The 12,594-nt window shown below is 41.9% G+C and overlaps 1 protein-coding gene across 1 annotated transcript in view; it reads left to right on the forward strand.

The window, feature by feature from the left end:
* The window catches only part of ANAPC1 (anaphase promoting complex subunit 1), a 540,434-nt gene that overhangs the window by 513,440 nt on the left and 14,400 nt on the right, over positions 1–12,594 (forward strand). The gene's annotated exons all lie outside the window — the stretch shown is intronic.

Raw genomic sequence — 12,594 nt, forward strand, 5'->3', positions numbered from 1 at the left:
AAAACGCACAGAATAAAAACACACAATACATAAATATCTGCATCGAAACTTATATGCTGCTCTGGTCTTAGTCATCTGACTTCCTGACAAAATTAATATGCTTGCTTAAACAAAAATGTCTTTAACAAAAGTTTTTCAAGCTGTCTGACAAGCGCAATACCTCTGGTAAGCAGTTCCAGAGGATCGGGGCTGCAACTCAAAAGGCACAGCCGTGCTTGTTGTAATGATGGAATATCCAGAAGACCTCTCTGTGAGGACCTTAACTGATGGGGAGGGCAGTACACATGTAACAATGCATTATTCCGAGGGGAGGCTGAAGAAGAAATCAATCTGAAAATTGTAGCATCAATCTTGTACTGTATCTGTTGATTAATTAGTAAGAACATAAGAAATTGCCATGCTGGGTCAGACCAAGGGTCCATCAAGCCCAGCATCCTGTTTCCAACAGAGGCCAAACCCCAGGCCACAAGAACCTGGCAATTACCCAAACACTAAGAAGATCCCATGCCACTGATGCAATTAATAGCAGTGATTATTCCCTAAATAAATTTGATTAATAGCCGTTAATGGACTTCTCCTCCAAGAACTTATCCAAAGCTTTTTTGAACCCAGCTACACCAACTGCACTAACCACATCCTCTGGCAACAAATTCCAGAGCTTTGTTGTGCGTTGAGTGAAAAAGAAGCCAGTGAAGATTGATTAAATTGGCGTGATATGGTCCCATCGCTTGTTCCCAGATATTAAGTGGGCCGCTGCATTCAATAAGAGCTGCAACAGTTTTAGAATCTTTGCAGGGAGGCCTAAATAGATAGAATTACAATAATCAACAAGGGGTAGAATACAAGCCTGGACGACTGTCCGAAAGTCAGACATATGCAGCAGATGTTTCAGGCCGTATAAAACTCGTAGTTTGTAAAATCCTAATTTAATGACTGCTTTGACTTGCGATTGAAAGGTTAAAGAAGAGTCAAGTAAAACAGCTAAATTTTTTTTATATTCATACTCAAAGGGAAGCTGATGTTTTCTATGGTAATAGATGTGTGTTATATTTATATTTTAAAGTGAGATCTCTTGATTAGAAGAAACTGAGATTTGGAGATGTTTAGAGCCAGTTTATTGTAGAAAAGCCATTTCTGAATGGTTGAGAAGCAAATCTGTACAAGTTCTTGTACAGATTTGCTTCTCAACCATAGTTGAGAAGCAGAAAGTTCTTCTGTTTCTGACTAGGATGGGCAAATGCAGACAAAAAAATTGAATATCGTCAGCATAAAGTTTTTGTATCCATCGCAAAGGCTGGCAAGAATTTTACATAGCGGCACTAAATAAAGATTGATGAGCATTGCCGATAAAGCCAAACCATGTGGAACCCCTATAACAATGTCTGACCATTTTGAACAATGATTATTCAATTCAACATGCTGGGTACGCTGAGAAAGAAAAGAATTGAACCAATAGAAGACAGAGCCAGCTATACCGCATTCTCTTAACGGTACAATAAGATGGCGTGGTCTACAGTATCAAAGGTTGCGGAAATGTCTAAAGAGACTAGAATATAGCTATGACCTGCATCAAGGCCTCTACATAGGGTATCTAGTAAAGAAAGTGTTAACAATTCAGTACTGTGAGATTTTCTAAACCCATGCTGGTGTGGGTCAAGAACCTGTTTTTCTTCAATGAAATCTGTGAATTGAGTCAATACCACAGTTTCAATTAGCTTAGCCAAGAATGACGATAAAGAGATTGGTTGGTAATTGTTAGGGTCGGATACGTTACTGCCACACTTTTTTAACTGAGTTCTTACAGTTGGTAGATTAACTTGGGATAATGATAGATTAACCAAAGCACTCAAAGCTTGTGCAAGAGTGTCCTTAACTGTTTTTAGAATTGAAATACTAGAGGGATTCAAGGAACAGTATGAGGGATTTAAGTTTGAAATGTTTTGAAAAATCTCCATGATGGAAATTATGTAAAACTTTGAAATTTGGTCGGCATTCTCATTTAGGTACCAGGAGGGGACTGATGCAAAGCCGGCAGTAAGCTTTGAAACCTTGGATTTAAAATGATTACATTAAATCCTCACTATCAATATTGATTGATGCAGTTGCAGATTTCATGGTTAGACTACTCAGATCAGATGTCAGTTTCTTCGTAATTTTAAACAATTCTTTGAGATTATAACCAATTTCTCTAATACATTTATAGAAATATTCTCATTTGGTCTCATTTATCAGTGAACGACCTGTAATGGGTTAATAACATCAATGCTACGTAGTTTGCGCCATTTATGCTCACTGCATCGAAGTAATTGTCTTTGTGCCTTCACTGCAGGAGTCGACCATGGAAGAATTGTATTATTTATTTATTTATTTATTTATTTATTTAAAGTCTCTTCTATACCGATATCCGTTCGCACATCGTATCGGTTCACAAAAAACAGGAACTGTTGGGCAGAGCCCTTACATATAACAGAAAAATACAAATTAACTTATGGGCGGAGCCCTTACATGTAACTGAAAACTGATAAAAACTGACTAAGCAGCGCAAAGTCAATAAATCAATAAATAGATACATATTAGATAATATTGATTCTAAACTAGAAACTCTGGATTCGATATCAACTGGAAGAAAGGAAGTAATTTCTGCGCCTATCAATTCTGTAAATTCTTGGCTATCAACATGTCCTTTGCAAAAGCAGACCATCATGTGAATGATTATCAACAATATGAGCTTTTTTGAGAAGCGGGCCATGAAAACTGATAAGAAAATGGTCATACCATGAAACTGACTGAATTGTAACAGAATTCCTGCATCTATTGAAGTAGGCTTGATTAAGAAATACAAGGGCTAGGGCGTGACCATGAGTCTGTTCTTGGATAAGTTGTTCCCAGCCTAGAGGTGCTAAGATATCAAGAAACAGAGTACAGCATGCAAAGGAGGGAGTGAGGTTAGCATGTAAATTAAAATCTCCAAGGATAATCATGTTGTTCGGATTAGCCTTGGAGGAAATCAGCTGTTCAAAGAAAGGAGAGAAATTTACCTGCAACAGTATTGGAGGACAGTATACCAGGCATAAACTAAACTCAAATCGAGTGAAGGACTAACATTTCACAGGGCGAATCACCACTCAAATCCTCAACAGCCATCTTTCAGTACAACAGGCCACCATCTCAACCCTTTTACCTTGGTTGGGAGACTGCTAGATATCTGGGTGGACTAATTTGGTTAAGAATGACAAAATCAGAATTTAGAAGCCAAGATGCTGTATTACAAAAGAAATCTCTCTTTTTTTTTTTTCATTAATTAAATCATAATATGCAATTTTCTTTTAACTGCCTGAGCATTTAGCATTATTAAAACATCAGATGTGCAGGCGAGGGAGGCCGTATGCGAACTTCGGTTAGGAACTAGACAAGATGGCCGATGAGAGTTCCAGAGACTGCCCATACTTTGAAGTTCACCATATCTCCCTTGATACATGATGACGGGGATAGGGCAATGATCTGAGTCTTTGTAAGGATAAACTGGTATAATCTCTCGACAATGTTATTTAAAGTTGCATAAATGTTCATTGTTTCATGTAATGCCATCAGGCAAGTTTCTTTTTGTTCTATGTAAACCGGTTTGATTTGCATCTAATGTAGGAAGATCGGTATATAAAAACTAAAAATAAATAAATAAATAAATAAATAAATAAGTTCTGAAGGCATTAGATACGTTTAGTAAGAAGGTTTTTCAGGGTTCCATGTTATGTGCCTGGGTCACAGTACAATGTTTGCAAATATCAAAGAAGCTAAAACCCTTGACTGGATCATCAGACCCAGAAAAGGCCAACTTCCATTGAGCAACAGAAGACACGAAGGAATGTGAGATGTGCCTTATCAGTTATGTATATGAACCAAGGGTCCATCAAGCCTGCTTCCAACAGTGGCCAATTCAAGTCACAAATACCTAGCAAGTACCCAAACATTAGATAGATCACAAGCGACTATTGCTGATTAATTACTGTCATAGCAGTTTATGGATTTATCCTCTAGGACAGTGGTTCTCAACCTTTTTTCAGCTGGGACACACCTGACAGATGTTTCTCACATGCGTGATACACTGAACATATGACCGTCATGGGGCTATATATAAACATACACACTGCATCCACGGGAACCCCCTTGACTCCTAACAATGGATGCAGAGCAGAACTAGGGCATTACCCATAGAACTCACCATGCAAAAAAAAAGATATTCTGGTTCTGATGACATCTCAGTAAAAGCAAAACAAACTCCCCCTACTACCAGGCACAAAAGCCCTCCTTACGAAAAGGCAATAATTTACCACTAATGCATAGCCTATTGAGAAAACACAACAAATAAGATTTATACAATTGCCTACATGCTAGTAAAATACCTCACCTCAGTCACACACACAGAACCGACCTTCACCATGTACAGAAAGACCACACATTATAAATATGGAGACAAACTGGAATAGAAAACCAAAAAAGCCACTCTGCATGTATTACAAACCTGGAGAAATGGAAAGAGAAATATAGCACCTAACACAGTCCCAGGATCTGCAATAATGCACAGAAACTAATCTGCACAAAGTTACAAAGTTACACCTGCATTATGGAACACATAACAACCCTATCTATGAAAAGGCAATACTACAAATATTAAATCAGGTCCTAAACACTAATACACTTCCTATTAGGAAAACAGAACAAGCCAAGCTGCTATAGATCCCCACACAGAAATAATTGTAAAACTATATTAAATGTTTCAAAACAGCTGATGAACAGAATAACGTCAAACAATTAAAACTCATAAAAATTATTAAAAATTGTCCAAATATCAATAAAATATTTCAAAACAGCAGACACATCAAATAATACTCAATAATTAAAATGACAGTCAATCAAGAAAAATAAACTTAAAATGCCACCTTTACTTACCCTCTCCAGCAACTCTCCTACTCCTTTCCCTTGAAAGCACATACCAGGAGCAGCAGCGGCTGCTGAAGCTCTATTCTCACGGTCCTCTTCTTTAGGGCCCACAAGTCACACACACACGTCACCTCCCTGCCCAGTCTCTGTGTGTCTCACACACGTCACCTCCCTGCCCAGTCTCTGTGTGTCACACACACGTCACCTCCCTGCCCAGTCTCTGTGTCTCACACACACACACACGTCACCTCCCTGCCCAGTCTCTGTGTCTCACACACACACACACGTCACCTCCCTGCCCAGTCTCTGTGGGTCACACACACACACAACCCACTCACCTCCCTGCCCTACACACTTTGCTTAGAGCCCTAATGCTGTGTTCCCCTTTAATTTCGCAATGGCAGATTTCCCAGTGCTGCCGCTGCCTTCTCAGCCGCACTGAAGCAGCAAACATTTATTTTAGAAAAATATGCCACAGCACTCAAGCCTTTCTTCTGGCTGTTGGGATATCCCTAGGTTCCCACGGCCCCCCATCTGCCTGCTTTTTCGGCCACTAGAAGCTCCAGTTGCCCCATCTGTAATCAGCATGGCTGAGTGTCACTTTTACTTTAAACGCGGCTCTGCCGCACTCACTGTTGCATCAGGATGGAGAATCCCTGGAGAAACCGACTTCTTCATGCTTGCGACTCACTGCCGCTTTGGGAATCCCTACTCTATCTCAGTTCCTGGCACAGCTGGCCTCTTTGTGGCTTGCCGCTGTGTTTAATTTCAGCACTTTCAACCCGTGGTGGCCACAGGGTCGGGCTTCTTCGCCGCCAACTGCCTGGATACTGCCACTCCTCCCAGCCCCCCCCCCCCCCAAACCACCCCACCCATAGACTTTGAGATGCTCTCCTTCTTCCTGCCCCACCGGCCAATCAGAGGCTTCCTCCTCCCACTGGCAGGAAGAAGGGAGGAGGCTTCTGATTGGCCCGCGGGGGCAGGAAGAAGGGAGGAGGTTTCCCATTGGCCTGTGGGGGCAGGAAGAAGGGAGAAGGTTTCCCATTGGCCCGCAGGTGCAGGAAAAAGGTAAAGGGAAGTATAACTGGGGCTGTGGGTCACTGGGAGCCGCAACACACCAGCTGGTGCTTGGCGACACATTGGTGTGTCGCGACACACCGGTTGAGAATCACTGCTCTAGGAACTTATCCAAACCTTTTTTAAACCCAGTTACACTAACTGCTGTAACCACATCCTCTGGCAATGAATTCCAGAGCTTAACTATGCCTGAGTGAAAAAGAATTTTCTTCGATGTGTTTTAAATGAGCTACTTGCTAACTTCATGGAGTACCCCCTCGTCCTTTCATTGTCTGAGAGAGTAAATAACCGATTTACATTAACTTGTTCAAATCCTTTCATGTTTTTGTAGACTTCTATCCTATCTCCCGCCCGCCCCCCCCCCCCCCCCCCCCCCCCTCAGTCGTCTCTTCTCCAAACTGAACAGCCCTAAATTTTTTATCCTTTCCTCATAGGGCTGCCGTTCCATGCCCCTTATCATTTTGGTTGGTTGCCCTTCTCTGCACTTTCTCCAATGCAGCTATATTCTTTTAGAGATGCAGTGACCAGAACTGCACACAGTATTCAAGGTGTAGTCTTGCCATGGAGTGATACAGAAGCATTATGGCATCCTCTGTTTTATTTTCCATTCCCTTCTTAATAATTCCTAACATTCTGTTTGCTTTTATGATTGTCACAGCACACTGGGCCAACGATTTCAATGTATTATCCATTATGATGCCTTGATTTCTTTCCTGGGTAATAACTCCTAAGATAGAACCTAACATTCGGGCCGATACAGTAAAGTCCGCGGGAGAGCGGACAAACGCCCGCTCTCCCGGCGCACGCACTGGCCCTTCGCCGGTGCGTGCGATTCTCTATTTAAATTAGGTGACGCAGTAGATCCGGGTAAAAGGAGGCGCTAGGGACACTAGAGATTTCCTAGCGCCTCCTTTTTGACAGGAGCGGCGGCTGTCAGCGGGTTTCACAGCCGACGCTCAATTTTGCTGGCGTCGGTTCTCGAGCCCGCTGACAGCCACGGGCTTGGAAACCGGACGCCGGCAAAATTGAGCATCCGGTTTTCGGCCCGACAGCCGCGGGCCAAATTCAAAATTTTTTTTTTATTTTTTATTTTTTTACTTTTTTAACTTTTCGGGACCCCCGACTTAATATCGCTATGATATTAAGTCGGAGGGTGCACAGAAAAGCAGTTTTTACTGCTTTTCTGTGCACTTTCCCGGTGCCGGAAGAAATTAGCGCCAACCTTTGGGTCGGCGCTAATTTCTGAAAGTAAAATGTGCGGCTTGGCTGCACATTTTACTTTCTGTATCCCGCGCGCATACCTAATAGGGCCTTCAACATGCATTTGCATGTTGAGGGCGCTATTAGGTGCCACGGGTTGGACGCGCGTTTTCCTCCCCTTACTGAATAAGGGGTAAGGGAAAACGCACGTCCCAGAGCAGGCTAACAGTGTGCTCCATCGGAGTGCACTGTACTGTATCGGCCTGATTGTGTAATTACAGCAAGGGTTATTATGCATCACTTTGCATTTGTACATGTTAAATTTCATCTGTCATTTGGAAGCTCAGTCTTCCAGTCTCGCAAGATCCTCCTGCAATTCATCTCAATCTGCTTGAGATTTAACTACTCTGCATAATTTTGTGTCATCCGCAAGTTTGATCACCTCACTCGCTGTTCCCCTTTCCAGATCATTTATAAATATATTAAAAAGCACCAGTCCCAAGTACAGATCCCTGAGGCACTCCACTGTTTACCTTTTTCCACTTGAAAACTGACCATTTAATACTACTCTCTGTTTCCTGTCTTTTAACCAGCTTACAATCCACAAAAAGACATCACCTCCTATCCCATGACTTTTTAGCTTTCTTAGAAGCCTCTCATACTGGACTTTGTCGAATACCTTCTGAAAATCCAAATACATCACATCTACTGGTTCAATTTTGTCCACATGTGTATTCACCTTTTCAAAAAAATGTAGGAGATTTGTGAGGCAAGACTTCCTTTGGGTAAATCCATGCTGGCTGTGTCGGATCAAACCATGTCTATCTAAATGTTTTGTGATTTTATTCTTTATAACAGTTTCTACGATTTTTCCTGGCACTGAAGTCAGGCTCACTGGTCTGTAGTTTCCTGGATCACCCCTGGATCCCTTTTTAAATATAGGGGTTACATTGGCCAGCTTCCAATCTTCAGGTACATTGGATGATTTTAATGATGGGTTGCAAATTTTTACTAATAGGTCTGAAATTTTATTTTTTAGTTTTCAGAACCCTGGGGTATATACCATCCGGTCCAGGTGATTTACTACTCTTCAGTTTGTCAATCAGGCCTACCACATCTTTCCAGTTCACCATGATTTGGTTCAATTGCTTTGAATCATCACCCATGAAAACCTTCTGTGGAACAGGTATCTCTCAAATATCCTCTTCAGTAAACACTGAAGCAAAGAAATCATTTAATCTTTCCGCGATGGTCTTATCTTCTGTAAGTGCCCCTTTAACCCCTGATCATCCAACGGTTCAACTGATTCTCTTGCAGGCTTTCTGCTTCGGATATATTTTAAAAAGTTTTTATTGTGAGTTTTTGCCTCTATGGCCAACTTCTTTGCAAACGTTCTCATAGCCTGTCTTATGCTTATGCTTTATTCTGTTTTCTTCTAATAAAGCTTTTGATACCATAGATACATAGAAATGATGGCAGAAGACGACCAAACGGCCCATCCAGTCTGCCCAGCAAGCTTTCACACTTATTTTTTTCATACTTAGCTGTTACTCTTGGCCCTTATAAGTAACTTTTTGGTTCTATTTCCCTTCCACCCCTGCCATCAGTATAGATAGCAGTGCTGGTGCTGCATCTAAGTGAAGTATCTTGCTAATTGTTTATGGGTAGTAATAAGCAAGCTACTCCCACGCTTGTTTACCCAGCCTGTGCAATTCAGTCCTTGTTGGTTGTTGTCTGAATATAAATCCTCTTTTCTTCATTCCCCCTGCCGTTGAAGCAGTGAGCTGCACTGGATATGTATTCTAAGTGAAGTATCAGGTTTAATTGATTCTGGGTAGTAACTGCCGTAACAAGCAAGCTACTCCCCAGCATTTTTGTGGATGCAAATCCTTTTTTCCACATTTCCTCTTGCCGTTGAAGCATAGAGCAATGTTGGTGTCTTATTAACTGTGTGTATGTTTATTGAATAAGGATATTAATCTCCAGATAGTAGCCGTCATTCCCGCAAGCCACACCCATGCCTCTTCTCTTCATTCACATCCACTAGACTTTATGGATCCACAGTGTTTATCCCACGCCCCTTTGAAATCCTTCACAGTTTTGGTCTTCACCACTTCACCACTTCTTTGGTCTTCACCACTTCTTTGGAACATATTCTCCTGCTTCTATAGGTCCTCAGAGGCTCACATGGTTGGGAGTAAGCACCTTTCGACAGGACATGCATGTTCGTCTCATAGATGTGCCATGTCTCTTGCCATTAACAAGAGACAGCCAGTTTTGTGATCAAATTCAAAAGACAATGGTTCTGATTAAGGAGCATTAATCAACCTCATAGTCATTATCAACTGTGGTGAGGACCAAGCAGCCCCTGCCCAATGCTAGTACTTCTGTTTGTCATGCTCAGGAAAGTAAGCCCTTGAATTGCTGCCAAGTTGGTGCAGCCTGATATGTGGAGGTAGCAAAACCACTCACAGGCAAGGTCTTGAAGATTCGGGATCTTCGCGTGCACCAATCCCCTTACTCGCAAGTTGAGCCCTTGGGTTCTAGAGGCCAGCAGGAGAATATGTTCCAAAGAAGTGGGGACTCTACAAGGTCTGAGCTGGTGCTCTGGAGCAAGAGTGAGGTCCATGCAAAGATCAGGGCAGGTGATTAGTAGCAGAGACAAAAGTGCAGGCAATGATCAAGGCAGGTGGCTAGCAGCAGAGATGAAGTCTAGACAGTCCGGGTCAGCAACGGAGGAGGCAATCTGAGGGGAAAGGTTGAGAGGCAAGGCAGGAGGTAAGGAACAAGGCAACACCAGTAAACATGCAGGAAGACCTGTTGCTGAGGCAGCTGTATTACCGCAGAGTCAGCCCTTAAATAGTAAAGGCTGGTGACATCATCAAGGACTGCCAGCTGAGACTTTCCCATGTAGTCCCTTTAAAAGCAGCAAAAACATACACATGCCTAGGGGAATGTGCAGGCGGGTCTGGGATATGCCATCCATAGCATGCAGCAGCGAGTAGAAAGGCCGTGAGGTAAGGGGGCTCGGCCACAGTGTGGCTACCTAGGCCGGCTGGGTGTTATATTCTTACAAGCACCCATTCTTTCAGAAATATACCTTCCGCCCTTTTCAATGTCATCGAGCTCCTCCCACTCTTCAGCAGCTGCCTGCTTGAGGTTAGCAGAGGGAAAGGCATCAGCCCAAAGCACAGCAGCAGATGTAGCCTAAGTCAGGCACTAGTTTTTGATGATTGAGACCCACCATCCTATCTCTTCTGGTGGGGAGAAGGGTTCAGTCCTTCTTTTGGATATGATTCTGGATCACCATGTCCTGAAAATTGTGGAATATGGCTACCTCTTAACTTTCCTTCATTCTCTGTCAATCCAACAGATTTTGGTCTTCAACTCACTCTTCTCTATCTGCCCAACCACAGTTGGAAATGGAGTCACTTCTTATTAAGAAGGCAATTGGACCTGTACCTGCCCAGGAGTGTGGCCAGGGATTCTATTCCCAGTATTTCTTAATTGGCAAAAACAGAGTCAGGAAGATTGGGGGAAAGTAACTTCACAGATGGAAATGGCTGCCTGAGAACGGTGCTTCCTCGGACTAGTGTCTTAATAGCAGATATTCTCAGTTTTACCAAGAACTATATGCACTAGATTCTAGTTATGTGGAATCTGAAATGGATAAATGCTTGGCTAGTGTTAATGTATCTGTGCTGGCCCCAGAAATCCAATTGAGATTAAATAGGGAGATTTCAGGAAATTTTATAACAAATTAAAGCAATTAAATCTGACAAATCTCCAGGATTAGACAGATTTACAGCCAGGTTTTATAAAAGGTTTTGTAATTTGCTTGTGTATCCCTGCATTCATTATATAATGTTATATCTGTGGAAGGGGTTCTCCCTCATGAAATTAGCAGGCATAACTTTCTTGTCTAAGGAGGGTAAAGGTAGGTTCTTATAGACCAATCTCCTTGCTTATTATAGATGTTAAAAGTTTGGCTAGAATTGGTTGTCAGGGTTGGCTCCTGATTCAATTCATGAGGATCAATTGGGTTTTAAGGCCTCAGTTTCTCAATCTGATATCATTGGTGCAGAAGGAATATTTTCCCATACTGTTATCTGTTGATGCAGAGAAAGCATTTGACAGAGTGTAATGGAGTTTCATGTTTAAGGTACAGAGAAGAAAAATTTTAGAGATGGATAAAATTCTTTATTTAGCACCAGAAGCATGTGTAAAGTAAATGGGAGATATACTAATACTTTCCCTTTATATAGGGGAACAAGGCAGGGGTGCCCATTATCCCCTTTGCTGTTTGCCATGATAATGGAACCATTTGCAGAAAGAGTACAGAGAAGTATAGATATTAAGGGGGTCAGAATGGGAAAGGAAGAATACAAGATATCATTATTTGTAGATGATATGGTTACAGTGGTTAACCTCTTGTTATCTCTCCCAATTTTGACTTGAGCTGCATAGTTATGGGAAGGTGGCTGGATTTAGGTTAACACAGGTAAATCCGAGGTTTTAAATATAACAGTAAAGGAACCTTGATAATCAGTTTGCAGAAGACACCCTTCAGAATGGCTCTGAAGAATATATCGTAACTAGGGGTGAGAATATCAGTAGATAGGCATGACCTGCCACAGGCCAGTTATACACCATTAATCAGCTCACTAACCAGGGGCCTGGAGAATTGGTTTCGGCTACATTTTTCATGGTTTTGGTGGGTGGCCTGCTTTAAGGTGAGTGTATTTCCATGTTTTTTCTTCTTTCCACTGTCAGTGAGGATTCCTAATATGATGCACATTAATGTGTGTACAGAAAAGGATATTCAGCTATATTTGGAGAAAAAAAGCCTCTTAGAGTAGCAAAGTATGTATTCTACCAGTCCAGGACTCAGGGCAGCTTGGGGGTGCATAATATCAAAAGTTAGTTTTTAGTTTCTCAGTTAAAACTTTTAGTGAATTGGCATATATATTGTAAATTGAAGCAATGGGTAAGAATTGAACAAGAGTTGGGAGAAATACCACTAAATTGTTATGTATGGCTTTTTCTTATGACCCAGGAACCTAGATATCCTCTTAATCCATTTACGAGTATGACTGGCTGGCTCTGGGATACCTATATGACAGGAGTAGCAATTGTTGGTTGTAGCAATTGGAGTAGGTGGTTGTTCCCTCTTTCTCCTGTGTGCTGCTATAAGCATTTTCCTGCAGGACTTTGATCATGTTTATTTAAAGCAGTGGTTCTCAACCCTGTCCTGGGGACCCCCCCAGCCAGTCGGGTTTTCATGATATCCACAATGAATATGCATGAGAGAAAATTTGCATGTTATGGAGGCAGTGTATGCAAATTTTCTCTCATGCATATTCATTGTGGATATCATGA

Source organism: Rhinatrema bivittatum, chromosome 3 (genome assembly GCF_901001135.1).
Source record: "Rhinatrema bivittatum chromosome 3, aRhiBiv1.1, whole genome shotgun sequence".
NCBI lineage: Eukaryota > Metazoa > Chordata > Amphibia > Gymnophiona > Rhinatrematidae > Rhinatrema > Rhinatrema bivittatum.